General features: G+C 41.1%; 1 long non-coding RNA gene across 1 annotated transcript in view; it reads right to left on the bottom strand.

Moving 5' to 3' along the window:
• The window catches only part of LOC125173934 (uncharacterized), an 85,350-nt gene that overhangs the window by 52,382 nt on the left and 19,336 nt on the right, over positions 1-13,632 (bottom strand). The window contains exons 5-8 of the long non-coding RNA XR_007155195.1: positions 5,909-6,016; positions 3,753-3,870; positions 2,347-2,493; positions 909-1,020 (exon numbers count right to left, since the gene is read on the bottom strand). This is a non-coding gene — a long non-coding RNA (uncharacterized LOC125173934). The remainder of the gene's footprint in view (positions 1-908; positions 1,021-2,346; positions 2,494-3,752; positions 3,871-5,908; positions 6,017-13,632) is intronic.

The raw sequence follows: 13,632 nt of genomic DNA, 5'->3' as shown, positions 1-13,632 counted from the left end.
GTGCTGTATGTGTGTGTGCTGCAATTTTTTACAGAATTTTATCACTTTGCTCTAAAATGAAAACGTGAAAGTTTTCACATCAAAGCTAAAACCAAGTGGTTCTGACTTGCCCCCCAAAAGTTAGCATCTATCACAAATACACTAACCCAGGGCATATGTAAAACATCATTATTTTCGAGGTGAACATAGACACAGTAATCACAAGAGATGGATAAAGAAGGCTGGGGCCATTTTACCTTCCAACAGAGAATAATAAAAGAGAGTAATAATAGATTTTGCCTCATTGTAAAATTAAAACCTTTAAAACCATCACTGATGGGAGTAGGGTGTTACACTTTATTTTTTAAATAAACACTTATTTTATGCAGATTTAAAAAGTGATATATGCTCACTATGGAAAGCCTGGAAATCACTGGATATTATTAATAGACACAAGACTGAAATAGATGCCCAAGCTTGCCACCAACCATGGGCATTTTGGTGTATGTCTAACACCCATTGTTTCACAGGGTTTAGATCATACTTGTATATTTGACATCATGCTTGTTTCCTTCATTTATTAATGATCTGTGGCATTTTCCCATGCCTTCAAAACATGTTTGAAACGGCTGACTGTGGTTTCCCAAGACTTTAACATGCCCATTACAAAGAGTGTTAGGCGACAGGGGGCTCTGTTTTCCTCCTCTCCTAAGACCTCACCTTGGAGAAACCTGCCTGGCTAGACAGCCAGGATCCTGCTGTTGGTGGACAGACGAGCTTTAAAAGCCAGGCCACTGAATATTCACTACACACAACAAGCATTTTCTTTTACACAGTCAATTCCAAGGCCCAAAGCTGCATTTTCCTCTCAAATGCAAATGTAAAATGTACCCGTAGGCCTAAAACACTATTTGCTTTTGCCAACTCACCAAATGCAGGAATCATCTGTGCGATGGCCCAAGACAGACATGGCTGAAGTTCCCTCATGAGCACTGTGCTGTTACAGACCCTCCATGTTGCAGGAAGCACAGCCCGAGAAATCTGTGAATCACGGGGAAGAGTTTTACTACCCATAAGTGATATGTGTCTCTGGTGGTTTAAAGTCCCTCTTTGTAAATAAATACATCCAGTGGTGAAAAGAAAACAAGTCTGCTTATATTTTTCCTGCGATTATGGGTCCCATCAGAAGTGATACAAAAATTCTGTTATCAGTATAGGCAGGGGTAGGGAAGCTTCCACCAACCACTAGAAATGCCACCAATTAACTAGAACGGAGCCGTCTCTTGCAGAGAGAGGGCGGTTCAAGCTGACTAGGCTCTCCTCCTGCCTGGTGGGCTGCGGCTGGAGAACTCCAAACACCTTTTCCTGGGGTCAGGAAGAGCCATCAGTAGGAAATAACTTTGAATCACTACTCGTGTAGGCTGGATATGAACCAGCCCCCTTAGAAAGGCCGATCTGGACAGAACAGCACTAAACTCCGGGCCCTGCCAGCCTCCCACAGCCAGGCTGCTGACACTTTTATTTGCTGGCATTTACAATGTTGCAGCAGCTCAACGCTGCTAATGTGGCTGCTTCCAACACAGCACTTAGGCAGGACTTCTGAGAGGAAAGCAAAAGGATGCTTCTCTAGAGTAAAAGGCCTCCACCAGGCCTGTTCACACAAAGGGGTACTGCATTGACTTAAAAGCAAAAGCTTGGGACTGGTTAGTGTTTTCTGCTTCACAAACAATGTGATTACTTGTCACACACACACACACACACACACACACACACACCCATTAAGGTATTTATCGTTATTTTTTCCTTCTACTTGTAATGAAGAAAAGCAATCTGCCATTTAAAACCACAGCTGCCTCTGAAGGAAAATGGCCGTGTTCAAGGAAGAATGAGCATCTGCTAACGCTGGAGACGGCCCAGTCATTGGAATGAACACATAGAGGGTGTCGATCCAGTCTGGAAGTCCGCCTGAGGCAGAGGAGAGCTTACGTTTGCTGCAAGAGACAGAGGGAAGAAGGGGGCATTTCCAGCCGCCATGGCACAGAGAAATGCAGAGGTGTGGACCGTGGAAAAGCAAAGGCACAGGGGAGGAAGGGAAGGGCTGGCAAGAGAGCCAAAGGCCAGAGCTCTCTGCTGGAGAGTGCACTGGGGAGAGATCCTGATGGCGGGAGGGAGGAGAGCACTTTTCCCAAAAGGGATGCCTCATTTCTCTGCTGTGAGGTAACCATGGGACCTGTCAAACTTCACTGCAGACTCTGCTAAATGCAACAGCCTTGTTTATGTAGTTGATCAGGAGGGCTAAGACTTACTGAGACCTACTATGTCTTAGACTCTCTGTACTTCCCAAGTACAAATGAATTGAATCCTTACCAAGGTATCGCGAGGTACATGCTGTGATTATCACGATCCTTCCCACTTAGCAGTTGAGGAAATTCAGGCAGAGAGAAGTTAACAGGCCAGTAAATGGCGGGGGTGGGATTTGCTGTTGCTCTTCTTTTATCAACGCCAAAGTTTTATCTGTAAAGAACAAAGTATGAAAAGTCATATTTAAATGTCCTCTGAAACCCAAAACACCCACATCGGTTTCTCTGCTATGTATGTTAAAGTGCTTGACATCACAATACTTTTTATTACTTTTTATTTTTTCATAAAATATGTATTTGTTCTCACATAACAAAAAGAAGAGCTCAAAGAAGACTTTTTGTGTTGATATCATTTAGCATTCTGAATTTGCAAAGTAAAACTGTCACAGACCAAAACCTTTTCTTTTTTCTCCAGCTGAATTGGAACTGTCTAACCAGGAATGCACATGACTCTAATACCCTCAAACACAATTTTAATTTTGTGTATGCCTATGTCTGTATGTTCGTGCATGTAAGCTTGCATCACAATACTCTTTAAATTTTTATTTTATGTTCAGATGAGGGAAAAAATCCAGTTCTGATGCATTGTTAACAGTACAAAGAAACACAATAAAATTTAAATGCAGATGTTGGGGCACCTGGGTGGCTCAGTCGGTTGAGTGTCCAACTCTTGACTTTGTCTCAGGTCATGATCCCAGGGTCGTGGGATCAAGCCCCACATTGGGCTCTGCACCGAATGTGGAACCTGCTTAAGAGCCTCTCTCTCTCTCCCTTTGCCCCTCTTCCTTGCTCGTGCACTCTCCCTATCTCTCACTCTCAAATAAATAAATAAATGCAGAAATGTTCATTTTTTAAAAAGATACACAGGGTTCAACTATAACACGGAGGATTTTTTTTCTGTGTTTAATACCTTCATTTGACTGATAACAGGAACCCCTTTCCATACCTCTCTACTGTCAACAATATTCGGTTTGGGATAGACTAGAGCCACACACAAATACATTCAGGAAATTGGATCAAGCATGATTTCCTCCCACATAACACAAGAATGCCTTGAATTCCTCAAACGAAGGGAAACCTTCGAAGGTGATACATTTCTAGAGCTAATCTTTATTCTATCCTTGAAAAGATGATCAACCCAAGGAAGATCAGGGAGGATGAGTTTCTTCTTGCATTCCTCTGATCTCATCTTCAGCACAGCACGGCAAGGGTAGGATTTTAGCTTAGATGATGGAGCTGCAGGACCACATGCTTAACCACTGCACCATCGTAAATTAAGGGGCAAAAAGGAAATTGGGGCTGGAGGTGATAAGCCCTGAGAAACAGTCAAAATGCCTGAGACAAGGGCATTGAGCCAGTCTTCCACAGATCTTTCTGAGTAGGATGGTCGGAGCTGATGTTTGAGTTACATACCCTTCCTTTTATGTTGATTCAGTGATTCCACATATATACAATGAAGCTCCTACGAGGTGCTAAGCAATGCATTTCATATGAAGAAAACTATGAACAAGGTAGGTCTGACTCTTGCTCCCTAGAGTTGACAAGTTAAAGGAGAAAAAAGAAAGTTGGTTAGTCCATGGCAACCAATATCATATAAACCTGCTATGATAAGGGCAGAATATATAGGAGGGGCTCCTAACCCAGACTTGGAAGGCCTGGCAAGACTTCTTGGGGAAAAAGAAAATCTAAACTGAGTCCCCAAAACCTGATCAGTTATTCAGGAAGAGGACAAAGAGAAATCCAAGCAAAAGAATCAGCATGTGCAAAAGCCCACAAGCAAGGTAGGCCATAGTTTGGTACAGCTGGAACCATTCAGGAGAAAAGTGAAAAGAAATATATTTGGACATTTAAACTGGATCTCGATTGTACATGCCACATAAAGAAGCTACACTTTATCACAAAGCCAATGAAAATGATTATCATGTTTTAGGCAAAAGAAGGATATGATTCAGTCATTCAAAAATATTTATTGAGCACCTACTATGTGCCAGGCATTGCTCTGGATGCTCAAAATAAATTGGTGAATAAATCAAAGATCTAGGCTTGGGAGTACAGGGCTGGGTAAGTCAGTAGGGTGTGACTGTTGATCTTAGGGTCATGAGTTCAAACCTCATGTTGGGCGTGCGGCCTACTGAAAAACAAAACAAAACAAAAGACCCACGCTTTACATGGCAGAGTGGAGGGGGGGGGGGTAAAGGCAAACAATTAATACTGAACATAAAAAATAAATTATGCAGAATGTTAGAAGGAGATAGAACAAATAGAACAAATAAAAATTTAAAAACGAAGCCATGCAGGCTAAGATGGATTGAGAGTGGGGGAGAAGGAAGAGAGCATGGCCAGATGCAATTTCATAGTCAAGGATAGGCCTAATACCAGTGATAGCTAGCAAAGACTTGAAGCATCTTATTGCTGGTCACTCTGCAACTCACAATCGACCCATGCAAACAGATTATTACTAATTCAAAATAAAACTTAGGAGTTTTTCATGTTTGCTCGATGTCAACAGTCTTGCTTACCCAACTTAGAGTCACAGTCCCATTTTAATTTAGAAACATAAAATTACTTTAGACTCCAGAGTCTAGAAATTAACTAAAAACCAGAAGTAAACTGAAATTTAGCCCAAACCTCAAGTATTTTCATAAGCTACTAATATCCTACGTACCCCTTGGGTATCTTTACTTAAAACTTTCTATACCCCTTAAGCCTTATGTCCATCGTTTTTTAACGTAAAGCAGATTAAAAATACTTGATACACGTCTATTCTTCCTGTGGCCACCCCAAAGACTTGCTTCCCACTGGAAGATAAAAGCAACCATATTTGGTCAATTTGGTTTCTGTCCTCTCTTTTTTTCTTTTCTGAGTTTATAATTGTCAGGAACGGCTGTGTGCATTGCCAATGCCTTCCCCAAAACTAACAGGGCTCTAACATACAAAACATCTATTCTGCTTCTAAATTTGTTTTTAATTATATTACAAGATGGAAAAAGAAATGCCTTAGCTGTTAACACTGGCTCAGTGGGGCCAACAGTAGACATAGAGCAGACACAAGGAAATACTTCAAAAAAATTTTTTTTTAGTTTGCCATGATTTAATAGCAGATATTCCTGGCTTTGAGTGAACTCTGCAATATCCCAGTGCGACAGGATAAATGATCGTCTACCACTATTAATTTTCGGTCATAATGTCTGAAATGCCGCTTCAAAAATAAATGCAGTATTTTCACTTTATTTGGTCAGGTAAATACTAAACTATTTTGTCATAATAACTTTACAACACTGTGTTTCACCTTGTCTTGCCTTGACTGCTGAAGGTAATAGGGACCGTTTTATTATGTCCATAAATTGAGTCAATTGACTTATCCTTATATCCTGTTTCCTGAACTTAACGAGAGATTCTGCATCATTAGGAAAACACACCATCCTGCAGCAGGATCAAAAGCAAAGGAAGCCTGATAATAAGTCATTTTGATTTCAGGGAATGTTCGCCAGGCAAACTTTCAATATTCTGGCAGAAGTAAAACAAATAACTGACTTTGCAAAGCATGGTTTGCTCAGAGCGGTACTTACGCTGGAGACATCCCAGAGGGGTCCACATAAAGGGAGAAAAAAAATCACTCTCTCTGAATATGAAGTGGCACTTGTAATGAATCTGTAGATTTAGGTGGTTCAACATATCTATCAAAGAGCACAAATCAAAATACTGTTTTTACCAGGAAACTTTTTAAAAGATTTTTACAGCCCTAGTTTTTAAAATTCAGACTCACAATAACAATCATATTCTTGGATTCGATCTTACTGTGAGAAATAAATGGTGAAGCCAAGGTATTCCTTCTGGCTTGTGAACACTGAAAGCTGTAGAATTTGTTGTTGTTGTTGTTGTTGTTGTTGTTGTTGCTTCACAGGGCCTAAGACATAGCCCAGTAAACCGTTCTATTGTGGCACTGTATTAACCGAGACAATGGCAGAGGTGATAAGGTCCTCCATACTGTGTTCATTTGGAGGATCAGGACCCAACCCACAAATACTGATGGTAGAAATGACTAGCAATCGTGAGTTTAAATAATTAATATCATAGACTGAATATCTGCACTGTGCTAAGCCCTCATCATAGATTACTTGCTTTGATTTTCACAACATTTCTAGGAGCTAAGTTCTATCATCATTACCATCTTATAGATGAGTAAATATAATGTGCTCAAGTTCACACAGCTGTTAGGTGGCATCTGCTTCCAAAGCCCGAGCTTTTGGAATCCAGGGTCCAAATCTTATAGGCTAACATCCAGAGAAGGCTCCCCTGCCAGCAGATAGCCAGAGGAGCCTGGTAAGAAATAAGCAAACACCCCACAAGTGCAGAAGAGTCAAAAACAATGGGCAAGGTTGAGCTGAGCAGGCAGGTTTCTTGTCTAATAATTTAGCTTCTTAGAGCCTGTACCCTCAGTAGACATATATTTGGACCTACTACTCCTCTGAGCCTCTCCCACCTGCTGAGATCACAAGGGAACTCTTCTGCAAGAGCCAATGGACTTATTCCTCATTACTTGATAGAATTCCCAGATTCTCCCTCAGATCCCTAGACCAAAGAAGTTGAATATCTCCAGCTTCATAATAACAAACACAACCAGAGTAACTACTCTCTGAAGTATTGCCCCAAATGCTTATATGTTGAAGACCCAATTCAAGGCCACTGAGACTGGGTAACCTTCAGGCAGTCCCACCAGACAACAGGTCAGGAGCTACAATATAGAAACCACTTCAAGCTATAGTTACATAAGCCAAGTAATTTAGAGAACAGCAATTACAAGTGAATTTCATTCATATTGTAAATCAAGGTATGTAAGTATTCCCACTCTCCACTATACAGAAGTAAAAGTAAGATTCATTCAGCATTCTGTTGGAGTCATTAAAAAAAAGAATTATAAACCTGGATATGCCTGTAAGGAGCTCAAATATAAATTATTAGGTAATGTCCAAGAAGGACAGTGGAATGATCTGACCTCTGCCAACTCTCCAGCTTCATCATATTCCACTCCTCCTCGCTCACTGCTCTTCAGCCACATGGAACTACTTTCCATTTTTACTTCAGGGCATACATGCTTTGTTTTTCTGTCTGGAGTGGTCTTCCCACTCACACTCATCACCTAGATAATTCTTGTTATCTTTTGAGGTGTAAATAACAGAAACTCGAACTCAGCTGGTTCACATAATGAGAAACACTTCAAAAAATCTAAAGCTAGGGGTGCTCCACAGTTGATTTATTGAGCTCAGAAAGCTAAGAACCAAGATTCTTTCCAACTTCTTGCTCTGCCTTTGGTGAGTGGGATTTGTCCTCAAGTAAGCTTCACTCAAGGTCACCAGACATGACAACATTCAGAGGAAGAAAGGGTTGCCTCTAGGCTCTAACTTAACACATACCTAAACTTAACACATACCTGACTTAACACATACCTAAACTAATCAATGGCAAAACAATCATTATTAACTCAGATCAATCAAGACCTATATTCTGGGGCCATCTTCCCGGAAGAACATGGCTGGATAGAGGAAGTTGGATACATAAAAATTAAAATGGAGGATGGTAGTCCTTTAAGGAAAGAAGAGGAAACAGAAATTGGATATTTGGTAAGCAATCTATAAGGTGTGCTACAAACAACCCATTGGGTTTGTTACAGATGTCACTTTCTCAAGGAAAGACTTCCCTGAAACCCACCCCATACCCAGACACAGACCTCCCCACTATATGCTATCAAAGAACACTCTGCTTTTTATCATAGAGTTTATCACAATTATAATCAAATAATTATGTGTGTCAGTGTATACTTAATGTCTTGCTATCCCACTATACTCTCTTGTTTATTGCTCTAACCGCAGCACCTAGCATGATACCCAGCAGAGTCGTTTGGCCAAAATAGGGTCTCCTTCCACCATTGGAGCTGTACTGCTATCAAGACTCCCCTTCATCCCTTTCCTTCCAGACCTACAATTTTCAGTAGGTCAACTCCATGGACTCTAAGATGTTGACAGCAGTCAACCAGACTAGGAGTTTGTCTGCCTCCATGCCTCAGTGCCAGCAGCACTGTTGGCCGGTGACATGCCCTGCTCCATCTCCCTTATTCATAAAGGCAGCCTATGTCAGCCCCTGCCAAGAGAGCAGATGGCCAGGCTGTGTCCAGCTTAATCTCCTAAGGAGGTATATTTCCTCTTGCAGCTTACAACCTCCAAGAACAAGTACCCTATGAGACAGCAATCTGGCACTGGCTCATCAAAATTTCTCCAAACCAGTTTCTCAGGTGACATCAGAGTCAGATGCATACACTGTGTTTTATTCCCTTTCAGAGAACAACTGAGATACAAACACTGAGTTCTTTAGAGGTAGAAACACTTTGGAAAATTATTTAATCTTTCTGCATATCGTTTTGCTCATCTTTAAAATTGGAGTAAATCATCACTCTCCCATGATGATTATAAAATGTAACAGATAATAGATTTCATCAGTCTTATTGCAGTGACAGCTACCAGAGGGGAGGTGGGGGGGGGCGGGGAATGGGTGAAATAGGTGACGGAGATTAAGGAGTACACTTGTTGTGATGGGCACTGGGTGATGTATGGAATTGTTGAATCACTATATTGTACACCGGAAACTAACATAACACTGTATGTTAATGTACTGGAATTACAATTTTTTTAATTAAAAAATTAAAAGTTAAAAAAAACTGTATAAGGCCACCCACCCAATGGAAAATACGGACAGGTGGTGTTATGGGCCTCTGTTCACTAGAAATAAAACGACAACTTTGATTCTGCCTAGACTGGTTGGCCAGGCCTGGACAGTACTTCCTAAGAAGCTAAAGAAGCCTTCTGCATTTAGAGTGATCTGAGAAACTTCACCTTTAGAAATTAAATTAAGAGGGGCATCTGAGTGGCTCAGTCAGTTAAGCATCTGGCTTCAGCTCAAGCCATGGTCTCACAGTTCATGAGTTCGAGCCCCGCATCAGGCTCTGTGCTGACACCTCAGAGCCTGGAGCCTCCTTCAGATTCTGTGTCTCCCTCTCTCTCTGCCCCTCCCCTGTCATGTTCTGTCTCTCTCTCTCAAAAATAAATAAACATATATTTTTAAAAAAAGAAATTAAATTAAGAGTAAGTAATTTTAGAAATTAAAACTAACGGGGGCCTGGGTGTTTCAGTCTGTTGAGTCCGACTCTTGGTTTCATCTCAGGTCATGATCTCACAGTTTCGTGGTTTCAAGCCCTGCTTTGGGCTCTGTACTGGCAGCACGAAGCCTGCTTGGGATTCTCTGTCTCCTCTCTCTCTGCCCCTCCCCCACTCGCACTGTCTCTGTCTCTCTCAAAATAAATTAATTTTTTTTTAAGAAAAGAAATTAAAACTGAGAGTAAGAGTCCAAAAGTCCTTCCAGTTACAGTACTCTAAAGGAACAGTATCTATCCTAGGAACCATGACGATGAGAACTCAGCAACTTTTTTCTGAAAGCTTACACCTTCCTCTTGTTATCCCATACCTTTCTCATTAAGGGTACTGGATGCTTAAACTCAAAGTCAGCTGGGAGTCAGTAGGTTGAGAACACCATATCTCACTCTATAGCTATCTTCTGGAGAAAAGAACAGCAGGATGAAATGTGGCTGCTGGTTGCTTTTACAGAGGAAAGCAGCCTGCATCCCAGGGCCTGCACCAAGGAGGGCGGGAAAAAAAGACATCTCAAGGCCAGAGGAGTGTGTATCCCCTCTGAGGGCTTTCAAGACCATTGCTCCCCACTGTCAATACACCCTTCCAGGCAATGTCTTCTCTTGCCCTCAATGGATGTGGTGATACCATACTGTCTCAGGTCAATCTTAAACTGTGCTGGATGAAGAACGGACATTCCTTTTGCAAATGGACTGCTCCTCTCTGCCCATGGATCCTTCATCCCTGTACCCTACAGACATGCAGTCAACACTGTAAGAGATCACATTCTATGAATGCAGTGATTCCAACCTGAAGAGTTCAAGAAAAGGCATGGCTGGAAGATGTATTTTTCCACATTTATGCCATAAATTTAAGAACAACAAATTTTAAACTACAAGAAAATAACTGTCTTTTCCCACATACTCTGGGTAAGACTTACATTTGTAGTCATCAAGGAAGCACAGGACAATCTGAGATCATTGGAAGCCAGCATTCAAGGGTGGCAAGGTAGATGATGTCATATCATGAGTAGCGATATAACCAGCATTAAAATAAATGGTATTAGTTACTGCCGCAACAATAAGATGTATACTATTTCAATGCAAAAAGTTATGGAAAGCCATGTCATTGTAATAACAGTATTTCTCCTTTTTTATTGCATGGGAAATATGAAATCAGCCAGGAATAACGCAATTAACAATAAAGAACATAAAGAGATGCTTAGACATGTACACTGATTAGACAATACACAAATATGTAAGTATCTCTTCTATACTATACCCATTCTCTAAATCTCCATGAACAAATCACTTAACTTCACATAGGCCATGGATTTTGCAACACATTTTTAATCAAATTGCATAAATAGATGGAGTCCCACAAAAACATATTTGCCCAGGTCTCCACATGCCCTCAAGGAAGCCAGAAGCTCTGTTTCTTGACATCAGTTCTGCCCTCTACCACAGAAATAAAATTTTAGCTGAACATATATCTAATCTCATAAAGATAATGTTTCCCAACCTCCTTTGTTGTGAAGTATGGCCATTTGACACTTCTAAGTTATGCCTCTGAAAAAGAAACGTGCAAGTGTTTCTTTGACCCTTTCCCTGCCCTTGCTGGCTGGGACTGGAAGAGAACTGGAGCACTCTTAGAACCGGAAATGGAGTCTTGGGATTAGGAAGGTAGAGTCACACTACAGGCAATTGTTCTCCTATCTCTAGATTGTCCTGGGAGACAGAAATAAAATCCTATTTAATTTAAGCCACTGTATTTTGAGGTATCCTTAAGATAGCACTTTATCTAGGTGTTGGTGGGGAAGCCTGTGGGAGAATAAATCCAGCGTTCAGTGTTATTTTACTTTTTTTCCAAGTTCATTTATTAATTTTGGGAGAGGGAAAGAGAGAGCACACGAGCAGGGGAAGGGCAGAGAGTGAGGGAAAGAGAGAGAATCCCAAGCAGGTTCCATACTGATAGTATGACACAGGGCTCAATTTCGTGAACTGTGAGATCATGACCTGAGCTGAAATCATGAGTTGAACGCTTAACTGACTGAGCTACCCAGGCACCCTGGGGGTTCAGGTTTATACTTGAGTCTGAAATGACTATGAAATATAAAAATTATGATATCACATGAATACTTGGATCCACAGTCTGAAGCTCATAAGAGAGATCTGTGTTTATAGACAGAAATGCAAGCCTTGTCAGCAGATAGATTTTAGCCAACCTTATTGAGGTATAACTTATAACAAATTGCACCTATTTAATGTGCTCAATTTCCTGAGTTTTGACTACTGTATACCTCTATGAAACCACTGCACACTAAAGATACAAAACACTTCCATCACCCCAAAAGGTTTCCCTATGCTCTTTTGCAGTCCATCCCTCCCTCTGCCCACAGCCTCAAGCAATGCTGATTGGCTTTCTGTCGCTACAGATCAGCTTGCATTTTCTAAAATTTTAAATAAATGGAATCATCTAGTATATACTCTTTATTCAGCCTTCTTTCACTTAGCATAATGCATTTGAGACTCATCCATGGTGTGTGTGGCAGTTTTTCATTCTTTTTTGTTGCTGAGTAGTATTCCATTATATAAATAACACATTTGTTTATCCATTTACCCATTGATGGACTTTGGGGTTGTTTCCAGTTTGGGGCTACTGTGAACGAAGCTGCTATGAACATTCATGTACAAGTCTTTCTGTGGACTTGTGTTTTCCAAATAGATGGGTCTTTTGATCTTTAGGAGCTCTTGAATGAAATTTCTCAAGAATCTGAGAAAAAAAGAGAGCCCGGGACCAATTTCTGAGATATTCTACATAGAGTTCGGAGAGAAGAAGAGGAGAAGCTCCCAAGATAGAGTTGGAAAGAAAGGAGGGAGTAGAGAAGTTAAATGTGTTGCTGAAGCCAAGAGAAAAAGTGTTTCAAAATGGCAGTAATTGACAGTTCTGACAAATGCCGCTGTGAGGTAGGATGGTCTGTGGACTAAAAAGTGTCAAGTAAATTTGATAACATGAAAGTGATTGACAACCTTAGTAAGATGAATTTTGGTGGGGAGGTGAGGGTGAAACCAAATTGGAACTGGACAGAGAGCAGATAAGAAGTGAGGAAGTGAAATAATTATGTATGTACAAGTCTTCTCAGACTCTTCACGATGAAAGAGGCCATTGATGAGAAGATGAAGCTAAGGGAGAGCTCTTTTAAGCAGGGGATACAAACGCACATTTGAACAGTGATGGGAAAGATTTTGTTTGGGAATGGACACCGGGAAGGTGAGTGAATGACTGGGGTCATCCAATATAGTTTTATTACAGAATGAGTCAGGCAAGGGGACCAACGGCCTTTGCAAGAAAGAGGTTGAAATGACCATGAAATTTAAGCAGATTGGGAAGAAACTAAAGATAGGAGGAAGTGGAGAAGTTGATGGACTAGAAGTCTTAGCCACGTACTGCTGTAGCAGAAGCAGGAAGGAGAAGAAGTAGGGGTTGAAGAGTAGCACGTTTGAGTAAAGGACTTCAAAGCAGTGCAGTCTATGGCCATGGCGAGTCTAGAGTGTGACCATGGAAGTGAGTGACTTCTGAGTGGAAGAGAAAGTCATTATCGATGTGGAGGTCAAGGAACTGAGGGACAGGGTGCTCACTATACAGGTTGCGCACATGGGTGACGAATTTGCCAAAGGCAAAGGCAGGAGCTGGGCTGGGGAAGAATGCCAGTGCCAAACATGCTTGTCTCTATAAAAAGGTCTGACTCCCTCATCAGGATGCACTGATGCACTGGGCATGAGAGAGGAGAATTTCAGCAGGGGCATGAAAGAAAAGCTTAAACACACGAATACAGGCTGTAAGATGGGAGTGCCTCCTCAAATCCAAAAAGTATGACCATCCATGAGTCACGGGGCAGGGTAGGAATCTGGCTTTTGTGGAAGCTCTTAATTAGTTCGAAAACCATTCTTGTGGCATTTATGTCTTAACGAAAGAATACTAGAGAAAATCTATGTTTCTTCAATTTCCAGTAGAAGTTGTTCATGTAGCCAAAGTACCAGTCCTATGAGATACAGCCACCATTATTTTATATTTATTACTGTACTTAATCTTTTAAGAAAACAGGATTAGCTTTC

The sequence above is a fragment of the Prionailurus viverrinus genome, chromosome C1, assembly GCF_022837055.1.
Source record: "Prionailurus viverrinus isolate Anna chromosome C1, UM_Priviv_1.0, whole genome shotgun sequence".
Classification (NCBI taxonomy): Eukaryota; Metazoa; Chordata; class Mammalia; order Carnivora; family Felidae; genus Prionailurus; species Prionailurus viverrinus.
This window is presented reverse-complemented; position numbering and strand designations above follow the sequence as displayed.